Consider the following 12,861-nt stretch of genomic DNA (forward strand, 5'->3'; position numbering starts at 1 on the left):
TCTCATGCATGCAGATGCGGATATAAATTTCCTTTTATTGCACACCTGCTTGGCCGCAGAGTTCTGTACCACTTGTAGGCGTGAGAAAAGGTACTCTGACATGCCTATGAACAGTGCATTGCCATAATCCAATTTGCTGATAAGTAAGGCCTGTGTGATTGTTTTCCTGCATTCTAGGGGGAGCCAAGAGAAAAGCCTTCTTAAGAGCTTCAGAGTCGCAAATCCTCTGCCACATGTAAGGCGAAGTAGAGTGACGAAATAGGGGAACAGAAATTAGGAGAAAATAATCAGATTTTAACCAGTGGAAATGTGCAGTGTAGAGAGTAGTCCGTTAATTTTCACTGTTGCAGCAAGAACACCAGAAGTGAAACAGGATTTATTTAGGATTGTGAATATGAAGCTACAATTCCAAACACTATTTGAATATGACTCTGCATTAGTTACTGAATATCCACAAAGACACTAGAGGTGGTTTTCCTACACAGATAGTAGCTAGCTGGTTAGACACTGAAAAAACTAGATCAAACTGCAAAAAAGAAATGAAAAGGGGGGGCCCTCGGCCCCCCCGCACGCATGGCGGCGCGGCGACCGTCGCCCCCACAGTTTCCTTTGTTGCCATTCGGCGGTGGGGGCGTGCCCTGGGGGGCGCGGCCCACCGCCGGTTGGCTGGCGGCCACCTTGACCCGGATCCTGGGAAGTGGGTCCGGGTCAAGGGGGGCGGGCTAGAGGAGGGGCCACCTGGCCCCTCGGGAATAAAGAGATAGGGAGCGCCCAGGAGACCCCCTTGTCCCTGGACGCTCCCTCGCCGAAACGGTGTGCCCCGCGCTCGGGGCTTCTTTGTTTTAATGATCTCGCTTTCTTTTCCAGGTGATTCGGTCGGCGTTGCAGAGCACCGGGACCTCGCTGGAAGTTAACTCCTTGTTTACAGGAGGAACATTGGACATTGCCCGGAACGTCGTGATCCCTGTTTTTGTATTTCCAGGCGGAGCAGCTTCGGGGGAGCTACAGGCCGTCGTCCGGCGTTTAACAGACAGAGGTGGAGGTCGTCCGGCATGTCACAAGCAGAGGCGTTGACCAGGGTTCGGGATTGACGGGTGTCGGAGCATGAGTCGGAAGGGCGCGGAGCTCGGAGGAAGGCTTGTGATTCCCGAAAAGTTAAGTGGAGAACACAGCTGTTGCAAGTGTACGGTTGAGAAGCCGGTTATTTTAGAATTGCTTCTTTAGTGCGATGCAGGTCAGAGAAATAGGTGGTTTGAGTCTCTCCTTTGTGATTTTCCCTTCAGCATTACAATGAGCCTAGGTGGGGCGGGAGTGGCGTGTTAAAGGATTGCGCGCTAAAGTGGGTTAAACACCAGTAGATAACAGAATGCTGCTCCTGCTGTGCATATTTCTCTCGACACCGCGTGGTTTTTTCTGGCATTCCACAGGCTTCCGAGGCGGATGGTTTACATCTCGTTAAATGGATGTTTTTTCTGAGATATAATTAACGTTCAGGCAACAACACTGACAGTGTTACCCTACATGTTCTGATCAGCTAACACATTCTCTACAGAACAATTCACGCCCTTCTTATATATGCTTCATCTGTGTTTACCATTTCTATTCACATTTACACTGACATATGAATTACCGCTTTCTCTTTCTAACGTGTACAGTCAATATTATGACAGTTACTTTCTCTGCTTGTGTTTCCTAAAGGTGAGAGGCACAAACGAGTTTGGTTTGCTTGTAATTGCCAATTGTAAAATGTGGGCGATCTGGTTAGAGGGATTTGCACTGCTTAATTAATGCAACTACAGTAGGAGCTTCCCTCTCATTAACATGTATGGTTACAGGAAGCACTTTGTCAACAATGGCAGCTTTGTGTTCAGAGACGTGCGCAGTGTGGCTATACTGATATTCAATCTTGTACGCCATTAATTTAAAACAATCACTACACTGTACTGCTATAAGTATTCTCCGACTGCTGTTCCAGGGAGTATTACAAAAATCAAGGGGGTCCGCACTCCGCAGAGGCTTCACCTGGAAAGGACTCCCAAAGCGTTTAATTTTGAGACAATGTAGTGCAATTAGAGGAGATGATTTGGTCTAGCGGCTAGGGCACTGAAACTGGGGATCTGGGTTCTAGTCTCGGTAAGGACGCCAAAACCTCCTGTGATTCTGGGTAAATCACTTAAATCTCCCCGTGCTAAAAAATGAATGTGGGTCCGTCCTCATGTAACGTAACTGGGGCTATGTAAAGCGCTCCGATACCTGATTCGGTTCGGGTCCTGAGAGGGATTCACGGTGCCGCTCGAGTACCGCACTTGATGCGGTACCGGTGTTGTAAAACCCTTGACTTTACTGCCTGAGTGGTTTGCCCTAGGTACAACTTCTCATAAGGGCATTTTACAACATAGAAGGAATTGGTTCGCATTTCAATTGGAAATGTAGGCTAGTCTGGACCCCCGACTAGAAGTGGGACACATTCTTTGAATAATAATTTTCCAGTTTTATTTCAGTACACTAATAATTGGATTAGTTAGTACTTGCCTTGGTATACTGAAAGGGTCTCGTAGGGAAACATGTCCTTTTTAAAGAAGTTTGAACTAATTCCTTGCGCTATCCTCCTTTGCTAAGCTTATTAGAGAGCGAATTGGCATTTGTGAGGTAGTCCTCTTCAATGGTACAATACTTACGGATACGGGGGACTTGCTCAAAGGGTAGAGTTCCTTCCAGTGTTCTTGGGTGCCCTTCGGGGACGTGTAATAATGTGTTGAGCTTTCATTGGTTTTGTGTACCAAGTTACACGCTTATTCGCCTTCTATAACTAACATAGGCTAGGTCCGAGAAATTGGCTTTCTCCGTATCATGCATCATGGTAAATACTCAGTCTGCTAGAGTGCGAACCATGTCCTTTTTTAAACAAATCATATGACATAATTTATATAGCGGTACCACTTGTGATGCCATTTCAACAGAAATTCTAGAAGGGCCTGGGGTGGCAGTGTCCTTGAGTTCACCACATCTTTATTCCCAGATATGGTCTCGTCTTGGGTGACATTAGAGAAGGGAGTCCTACATCACAAACTGCCCCAGTAGTACAATAAACGGTTTGAAAAGGGTGTCTAGAAATTGTGTGAGGGTTCTGATAGGAAAGGCGGGCATCCACAGGCAGAGATGACGGGTCTGCCTGGACTACCATTAGGGTGTTTGTGAAGTTTGGGCAGGATATAGATCAACCACAGACAAAGTGGCTGTAACGGCTAGGGTGGTTGCTCTCAATTCTGGGGAACTGGGTTCGAGACTCTGTGATGACGCTCAACATCCCGTGAGTCTGGACAAAGCGCGTAATCTCCCTGTGCTGGACAAAACAGAATGTCCCGGATCACGGAACATTGTTATGTCCTTCGTAGTAAATTGAGACATTCGGGTGGGTGTTAAATAAATACTTCAGGGTTGGTCGTTACCAAATTGTGTGACATCTTAAGAGGAAGGCGATGTGTTCTGATAAATTTGGTTTTGCAGTGTTTGTACTTCATTATTGCAAAAAAAAAAAAAAAACTGCGCTGGGCTATAGCTGTTGGGCTGGAGGCAGATCTGACTATGTCGCAATGTTGTGCCCTAAAAAATTTTAATTTTATTGTTATATTACTTTGTGTATATTATCGGGGTATATTGTTACATTAAGGTTATTGGGGGGCATGCTGCTGCCTTTCTAGCAGAAATTAGACTTGTACCTTTAACATTTCTTTCATCAGTAGCCAGTGTAACATAAGTGTGGTAAGGTAACACATCCCCAGCTCTTCAAGCATTTAAGAATCCAGTCAGCCCAAAAAACGGTGGCACCTACGCCATCTTAAATTGGCACGGGTGGTATCCGCTGTATTCAATGTGACCCGAGGTACACAAAGTCACCAATGCCCATCAACTGGATCGCATCCACGTGCCGGGGGGGACCCAGCAATGGGGAACTTGGGCGTTTAAAATGCTCGGGTTGTACCTGGGTAGAATTCACAAGGCAGACGCAGCTCCCTGATGGGACGGGTACCCACCAGGGGTGGTGAGTTACCCAAAATATACTCTGTTGGCATTCGGCTGATGAGTTCAGTTCTGAAAAACTCATTGTCTAAATCAGAGCTCACGCAAAATGGGGACATTAAATTTCACCTAGAGAATGGGATGGTTGGTGACATGCCTGGGCTGCTTATTCATGTCCCATAAGCACTTGCTATACTTTATCGAAGCCATGGTTGCTGCTTAGTTCTCTTACGCGAGGAACAGCCATTGCCATAAGTCAAATTTGTCATTATAGAACGACTATCAGTGGTCTGCTAGGTGATAGTTGGAACAATCATGGAACCATTCACGAATAGGGTATACCACCTTCCATTGGGGTCAACCTGGGGGTTAACGACATCTAAGGGTAGGGCTTAGCGAGACTGAGGGACAGTTTCCCAGGTCCCACTTTCCTTCGCAAGCCAAGGCAGAAAGCCAAACAATGGACTTATTTCATTGTGGAGCTAATCACCATATGAGGTGCTGTTCACTAATATAGGGGGGATATACGCCAGTCCTAACATTGCACCTGTCCAAACGCCCCCTTCATGGATGATAGGTTTAAACCAACATTATTAGTAAACTATCCTAGGGTTAGCTGTATTGCGTGCAGCCTTCAGGCTAAGTCTTGAGGGAATATAGAGCTACTTGTTTTACCACTCTTTAATGTCATGAATGAGTAAATGGAAAAGGGCAGGTGTATAACAACAAATATATGTATTTGTACTAAACACACCCCCTTTGGTTCAGTCAGTAAACTTATTTTTCACACAGGTAAATGGGCCAATATACGTTGAGCCTAGGATGGGAGTGGAGGCAAATGATTCGGTGGGAAGACCTCTATAGCACACAGTAATTTACCACCATATACGTTGAGCTCTAGGGGTACACCAAAGCCATATATTAATAATATGGTGGGGGAACCACGAATGGCATAGAGACAGGGCCTAGAGCCTCTAGAACGAATAATGGGGGTCCTGATAAAGATACACACCCTGATGTCACACCTAAAAGGTGCCCAAGAGCCTAGTTGCGGCATCACATAGTTCTGGGGATGCATGTGATCATGTCCGGGTGGCTGGGATGATATTTCCCAGAAGCCAAAGTGGCGTACTTAAAAGGTCCTTGGGGCCAGCTTAGGGCCTGGCGGAGTTTGGACTGTGCTAAATCTTTAGCCAACAACTGTGATACTGCACTGCTAAGTAAGCCGTCTTGTTTTAACACATAGATCCTATGCATAAAGACGTGGGTAGGAAGCAGACAAACTGAGGCTATGCTTAACATTTGCTGTCGGCGTGTTGAGGTGTACGGATCTGGCATTAAGATTAGCTAAGTTTAGCGACTGATGGTAATGTAAGTCTGACACGTGTACAGCAGTTATTGCCGGAAAGACTAATGGTGTGTGTCTATCTTTCCAATTTATGTATGACCGGGTCCATGGTTGATACCTGGAGTGCTCCATATCACAACAGCTGCAACAGGTGGACAGCCCAAGGGATGCTTACGTCAGTCACGGCTGGGTCCATGGCGGATATCTGAGGAGTACTCCACACCGCAACATCATCAGTGGGTGGACGTCAAAAGGAAAGCATACGTCGAGAAAGAAGACACCAAGGGCCCAAGTATTGCTGGCAGGTGTAAGTGTTACCCATTCCCTAAGGTGGAAGTGGGAATGGTTACCCAGGTTTTCTTGGTCTTTTTTCTGGTTCTTGCAGTTTCTGAAACCTGCCACGCAGGGGAGGAACTCCTCACCAGAAGTTGAGGAGCTAAAAATGGTTGCCCAGGTTTTCTTGGTCTTTTTCTGGTTCTTGCAGTTTCTCAAACCTGCCACGCAGGGGAGGAACTCCTCGTCAGAAGTTGAGGAGCTAAAAATGTGCCAGCACAAACAACGTGCCGGACGCAGGACAGGGAAGAGTGGGTTTGAGGGTCTGTGCCATGGTCAGTTCAGGAACTGCTTTCAGGGACTTTTAGCTCAGCAGCCCGACCCCCTGTCAGTGGTGATACCTCACCTAGGGGGGACTGAATGGGCCAAACTGGGGAGGCGAATACTCATTGATGGGTTCATCTCCACTGTGGGTGGGTCTTCAGGACAAGCCCGGGTGGCACAGTGGGTGGGTCTCAACTGATCCCAGGGTGGCAAGGACCCGGTCAGGGCGTTGAATCACTCGATAAAGAGGATCAACACACAGCGGGACAAATTATTTCAAGCCCCGGTTCCAGATGATCCAACATGGGTGTATTTGTCCTACCTGGTAAGGGGAGTCCATTTGACGGAGGAAGGAAGGGGCCTGGGGTCTGGGCCTGGTTGGAAGGTTTGCTAGAGTGAGAACTTTCTAGGGTAGGTCTAGGCAGGGGGAGGCCAGATCGTCGGTTAACAATGCTGGCCTGTGGCGGTAAGGTCATTATCGGTGAGCACATATTTGAGGTCTGAGGGGGCGGGCATCATCCTATGGAGGTTCCCGCCCAGGGGGAGGGGCCTGCGGGCCACTCCCACAACTCCAGGGGCAAGGTAATGGATGCTACAAAGCAAAGGAGCGCGGGTAGGAGTAGTTCACGCTTTCCTTAGGCTGGTAGCCACCCCGCGCGCGTGGACTCACGACGCCACCGGCGCAGAGTAAGGGCCCTCCTTTAGTGGGTAAATGGAGTTCAGGGCGTAGACCGGGCAATTCCCGGGGTAACACTGCGCATGCGCACATCCAGAGGGGAGGCGCAGCTTGTAGGACCTGACACCGGTAGTGACCCTGCCATATGGCCAGAAATGTACAAAAATTCTAGATGAGGATGTTTAGTATAAGTTAGGAAAATAACATGTATTAGAGTTTTGTTAAAGTCAGGCTCTCAAACTTATTGCTAAACCTAAATGTCCTGCTGAATTTTTGTATAAATTGTTGATTATGCAATTAAAACCTTTTTTAATTTCATACTTTAATAAATACGGCCGGGCGACTAGCGCCCGCCTTCCAAAAAGTAAAGACGTCTCGTGTCCACGTTCCTGGGTATTGGGTGCCGGATTGGGGGGGAGGCGGCAGCTAGTCGCTGACCATGTGGCTTTTTCAATGCTTGTTCAAGCTTTCTTTCAATGCTATTTGTCTGGTGGACAACGAAAAGCTTAAGCTTTTGTCTTTTTCTGAAAGTTTAACGTATAATTTAATATTGTTTGGTGTCATGTATCACAAGGGCTTGAATGACCGTAACAAATTTGAATTAATTACCTATTATCTGATCAGGTTGCCACAAAATATGTCCTGCCAGGATCCTTAATATGTCACTGATGGTGGGGTCCCAACACGATCAGTTTGCTGCGTTCCTGTTGTGAGTCATGACAGGTTCATGACTCTTTATAAAGATGCTGGCAGTCGTGGCAGCTTTGCTGCTGAGGTCGAGAGTCTGTATTTTCATACTTGGAATATTGCCTGGTAAAGGTGGGGTCCCCGGTGCTAGTCCAGGAACGTCTTCAGGAAAAAGCTGCAAAATCGCCGATAATTGTGATGGTCCTGCGTGACGGGGAGGACAGACAAAGCTAGTACACTATACCATGACTGTTTATGAAACATCCAAAAGAAGAGCCTGATTTTAAGTGGAAGAACCTCTCCACATTACAAGACATATACATTAGTGTGACCTGGATAACCCCAGAAAAATAAACTGAAGAGCATCCACGCATGCCTGCAGAGGGTACCCACTGTAACTTTTGAATGGGCCATCATTGAGGGCAAATTTGTTTTTGAGGCATCTAGGCCTACCTTTACTAGCATAGAAAACTGACCTTTCATTTGTTCTGCCAGGCTAGTCATCCAGTTCCTCCGTTTGCCACTGCCCATGAATGTGTCATCCTAGGACCCCTTGAATGATTGTTCTGCAGCAGGGGACATAGTCGATGGAGAGGAAGGGACTCTTTATGAATTTGAACCAAAAATAACTTGGCATTCCATCCCTTGTCACAAAATCGCTCAAGGGTCAGAGCTATAATGACCAGCACAAATTTTCACTATTGGTGAGGGCCTATTTAGCAAGTAATTCCTTGTGCGACATGGTCGAGGATGTGACCCATATACACCCCCTGAAAGTGACTGAAAAGCCACTAAAACATATATCACAGAAAGTTGACCCGCACCAAGGTTTGTACACAAGTATTTGATTATCAAATTTCTATATTTCACAGTTGTAGTTGATATTCAGACAGAAACTTCCCACAAATAAGAATTTCGAAAAGAGTTGATTGAAGATTTTTCCAATTTTCTTTATTCAATTTCTCAATTAAAAATCACAGAATTGCTTGTTGCCATTCCATCCCTTGATAGCCTTCGGGTGTCCAGTTGTCCAACGTCAAGGCATCATTTGGGGCCCCTGGAACCACTTAAAACTTTGATAGATCCTTACCCATCATTGTCCACTGCCAGCAGATGTTCCGCCAGGAGAAGGACAGGATGCTAAATAGCCCAATGCCATATCTCATATGCCAAGGGTAATACCTGGAGCAACTGGGTGCCCTGTTTCTGACTGCAGTACATGATGATCATGTTTGTCTGTGCAGATGAGCACTATTTTGTTACAAAACATTGTGCAGAATGTGCATAGTGCGAGCTGCAGCTAACAGCTGTAGCAGATTGATGTGTAACCTCTGTTGCTGTGGGGGCAGTTCCCCATAATTGTCAAATGGTCCAGATGACTGTCCTATACTATGAGTGAGGAGTCTGTGGTAATGATCACTTGTGTCTTTGGGTCAGAGAACCACCTACCCAGAAACAAGTTGTTGATACACCACTATATTTTACCCAGGACTCTACAAGCACTGGATCCTACTGCTGACCAGTCATTTGTGATCATTGACTGGGTAGATACTCTTGTAGACGATGCATATTTAGGAGAGCATTTAGAATTATTTTCAATGGAAGTGGCCATCATTCTGAGCAGTTTCATAATAACTGCCAGAGGTTTTGATGTCTGGTAAAGGGGAGGCAGTATTTGAGATGCTGTCACCCTCTTGTTGCAGTAGGCTTTGCCTGACTCTGTGTTTAACATTTCTCCCAGGAAGGGTAGTACTTGCTGAGGAAAAAGGTGCATCGTTTTGGCATTTACCATGAAGCTTAATTTGTTCGGAAGTGATAGTGGATACTGAGGGTGAGTGCAACATTGGTTTCAGCTGTTGCCCTTAACCAGTTTGTTAGCCAGGTATGGAAAGAAATTAATAGTGTTGTGATAAAAATGCACTTCAACAGCAACACATTTAATTAATTCCTGTGGGACTGTTGTGACCCCAAAGAGTTGTACTTTGAATTGATAATGATGTCCACCAACCACAATTCTGAAATATCGGTGGTGTTCAGGTTGGATGGAGATGTTGAGATCAAAGGTCACAAATTAATCTCCAATGTAAGACAGTGGGATGACATTTGGTGGAAATGTCATCTTGAAGTACTCCAATATGATTTATCTTCAACAGTAAGAGTTTGAGTATTGGCCTGAAGATTGGTTTGAGGGTGCCGTACTTTGTCGTGCAAAGGAACAGGTTTTATAGCACCCTTAGCAGCAATGTCTGCGCTTCCTCCTGAAGCAGATTTTTATATGTTTGCCTGATGGTTTGAAGGCGAAGTGGTATGTTTTTTGGTATGGTATGTAACTCTAAGAAGTAGTCTTGGTGGACAATGGATGAAACCCACTTGTCTGAGGTAACCATCGCTCATTGCACCTGACAGGTGTTGTGTGATCAGAGGAGAAGGTAAGCCGCTGCTTTGAAGTAGAGGGCCCCTTTCCTTGGGCTCCTCTACCTTTACAGCAGCCGATACTCCAGAAGCCTCCTATGGGAGGTGTTTGGATAGACTGGCCTTCATAAAAGAACTCCTGCTGCTTAAAGCTAGGGCACTGAGTTGTTGCACACTTGGCAACTCCTCTCACCTACTAGTGCTGAAAACCAGACTTGCCAGTTTGGGTCTGAAGAACCCTAATAGCCTTAGCTGTATTCTTGTTTTTCTCAAGCATTAAGTCTACTTGAGGTCCAAAAAAGTGTTTGCCATGAAACGGGATATTAAGAACACATGCTGTACCTCCAAGCAAAAGCCTGAGATCCTAAGTCATGCATGCCTTCAGAGCAGGATGCTTGTGTTGGTCTCACATGATGAAGTGTCAGCCGCATCAAGAATGCCTTGTTTGTTGGCATTTGAGTGTTTGAGAAGACCCACTAAGTTGGTGATGTACCACTGTCTCACAGCTCCTAAGGCCGCTCTCTAGCCAGCTGCCTCAGCATGGCTTGTCCATGGGACGATTGCCCGATGTTTTAGGCATAGGCCATCTTTATGGCGGTTTGAACCACCAGCAAGTCGAGTAGCATGTGGCTTCTGATATACAAAATCCTCCAGTGCCTCCTTGTTTTTCATCTCAACCCTTGGGTTTACAAGCCTTTTCACCTGGTCTTTGACATTTTTGTCAGGACATATAGCATAGCAAGAAATTACCTGATCTTTCAGCCTTGGGGAGTCTTTATACCAGAAAGTCTTCCTCCTCTGCCACATGTAGCTTCTCCTTGTAGTGATCATCAGCCCTCTGGGTGACAGTGTGACATGTTCTAGTATCATCTGGAGGCAGGCTTCTAAAGATGGGTCTTCTGGTGAGTCCAAGCTGTAGTTGTGCCAGAGTTAGTCTACATCATCAGCTAGTATGGGCTTCTCATATGAGGATCTAGTTCACCCCCGTGGTCAAAGTCAGTGTGTGGTGACAGCTGTGGTGAAGGCGAATGTACTGATCACTGCGGTGGATGAGCAGGACTGATATCTCTAGGTCCGTGTGTTTTTAGGTAGGAGTTACATTCTAATTTCCTTTGAGATGGCCTCCGGAAAACTGACCTTCCTCTATCTAGAATGTGCTATGCCAGGTTATGGTGTGAGGGATATAGAAGTACTTGCCCTGTGTGAAGTGGATGTACATTTTCATCTGCCTGATATCAGGCAACTCCGGTACTTCTAGGGAGGGTGTTGATTCACTCAGCGACAAATCAGGTGTCTATGCCAGTTTCAAAGCCGGCTCCATTGCTCAAGGTGCTTCGTAGTCTTGGGGGTCTAGATGGTGTTTCTAGGCTTTGAAGCATGGGACTCTGTTGTAGAGACCATTCCAGAGCAGAGGTAGGCTTTTGATGCGGAGTGGGCTCAGGGATAGTGTCAAGCACCAACTGTCAAAGTCTTTAAAACACCACCTCAGGGCTTGTGGCTCACAGATTGACTCTCCCTCAAGGCCAGTGCTTGCCCTTCACATGGAGTCAAGCCATATTGAGATTGAACCCCAGAGGGAAAATCCCCACTATCGGTTGAGCACACTCCTTTGACGTCTTCAGCACTGAAAGTGGTCGATGGTTTAGGAGAATTTTGGCCTGGATTATAAAATGTGTTCACCGGTGTACCCTCTGATAGTGGATGCTTTTCTAATTTTGAAGTCTTGGCAGGCCAAACTGTTTGATTCCTTGTGGTCCCTGTGCAGACAGAGGTTACAGATCCTGTGCTGGTCTGACTACGGGAGCTGGCTGTTGCATTTAGAACAAAATTGGATATGTGTGTGCTCCATCACCCACTCCCTCACAAGTCATTCTCATATGACCGGTCTTAGAAATCCTCAACTCCGGGTCAATTCCGAAGCAGTTACTTGTCGTATGGTATTTATGTGTTTTGAGGGATGTGAGTCTGATCTCCGGCGTCCTCTGTAGCAACCTGGTCCCAGAGCTCCAAAAACACATCCAAACCCAATGGCAGAAAAAAACACACTCTACTGTGGAGTATTATCTTGAGACATTGAGGGTTTCAGGGTTAGGATCACAAGTCGCCTCCAAACGGAAACCTCTTCTTCGAAGGAAAACAACTTGCGAAGTCCTTGTCCAACACTGGACAACAGAAGTGTGCTAGCATTTGATCTACCACTGGAGTCAAGCTATCCTGGCTGAAGACGGCTGATAGCCAGAAACCGGTCCTAGGATGCTTAATTCCGGTCCAGGAAAGACATGGCTTGGCAGTTCGGGCTGGACTGTTCCCATGAGACACAGGGTCAAGGCTGATTTGCATATGGCCATATCTGAACTGGGGTGGTGTGGAGTGCAAAAACGATGGATTTAGGCACAGATCTCTGTACTGGGGTGAATGTATGACAATGTTCTGCATTCTGTCCATCACCTGTTGTTTTGCATTTGTCACCCCGAGTGGGATGGGTATGCTCAGACGTGAGTCCCATGCTCTCCACACCACTGGAGTCAAGCTATCCTGGCTGAAGACGGCTGACAGCCAGAAACCGGTCCTAGGATGCTTGATTCCGGTCCAGGAAAGACATGGCTTGGCAGTGCGGGCTGGACTGTTCCCATGAGGCACAGGGTCAAGGCTGATTTGCATATGGCCATGTCTGAACTGGGGTGGTGTGGAGTGCAAAAAAACGATGGATTTAGGCCCAGATCTCTGTACTTGGGTGAATGTATGACATTGTTCTAAATTCTGTCCATCACCTGTTGTTTTGCATTTGTCACCCGAGTGGGATGGGTATGCTCAGACTTGAGTCCCATGCTCTCCACACCACTGGAGTCAAGCTATCCTGGCTGAAGACGGCTGATAGCCAGAAACCGGTCCTAGGATGCTTGATTCCGGTCCAGGAAAGACATGGCTTGGCAGTTCGGGCTGGACTGTTCCCATGAGACACAGGGTCAAGGCTGATTTGCATATGGCCATATCTGAACTGGGGTGGTGTGGAGTGCACAAAAACGATGGATTTAGGCCCAGATCTCTGTACTGGGGTGAATGTATGACAATGTTCTGCATTCTGTCCATCACCTTTTTTTTTTACATTTGTCACCCCGAG

This window comes from Lissotriton helveticus, chromosome 5_1 (genome assembly GCF_964261635.1).
Source record: "Lissotriton helveticus chromosome 5_1, aLisHel1.1, whole genome shotgun sequence".
NCBI lineage: Eukaryota > Metazoa > Chordata > Amphibia > Caudata > Salamandridae > Lissotriton > Lissotriton helveticus.